Raw genomic sequence first — 343 nt, 5'->3', positions numbered from 1 at the left:
TATTCTATGATTCTATGATTCTATGATACTTTACCTATGTGACAGATTTATGGCATGTGTTTTTGTTATTCATTCCAATTCTCATTGCACAGAGGGAGTAGGAAAGGTTTGCATTCACAGCTGACATGAAATGAAAGCCGATCCAGAAATAAAACAGAATTAGGTAATATTTCAAGCCTGTCATTGAATATTTAATTCTGTTTATGGTTGAAAAATAGCATTAAAAATCTCCTTTCCCTTTTATGATCTGGGTTAGATCACAGAAAGTGAGAACCATCCCAGCAATTCTCCCATTCAAGTTTAGTGGGAAAGCAGTTGAAGGCCCCTATAGAGTGACTATCCT

The sequence above is a fragment of the Empidonax traillii genome, unplaced genomic scaffold (genome assembly GCF_003031625.1).
Source record: "Empidonax traillii isolate 1590-97213 ecotype Southwest subspecies unplaced genomic scaffold, ASM303162v1 scaffold411:size1093445, whole genome shotgun sequence".
NCBI lineage: Eukaryota > Metazoa > Chordata > Aves > Passeriformes > Tyrannidae > Empidonax > Empidonax traillii.
The sequence above is the reverse complement of the archived record's forward strand: the minus strand, read 5'-3'. Positions refer to the sequence as shown.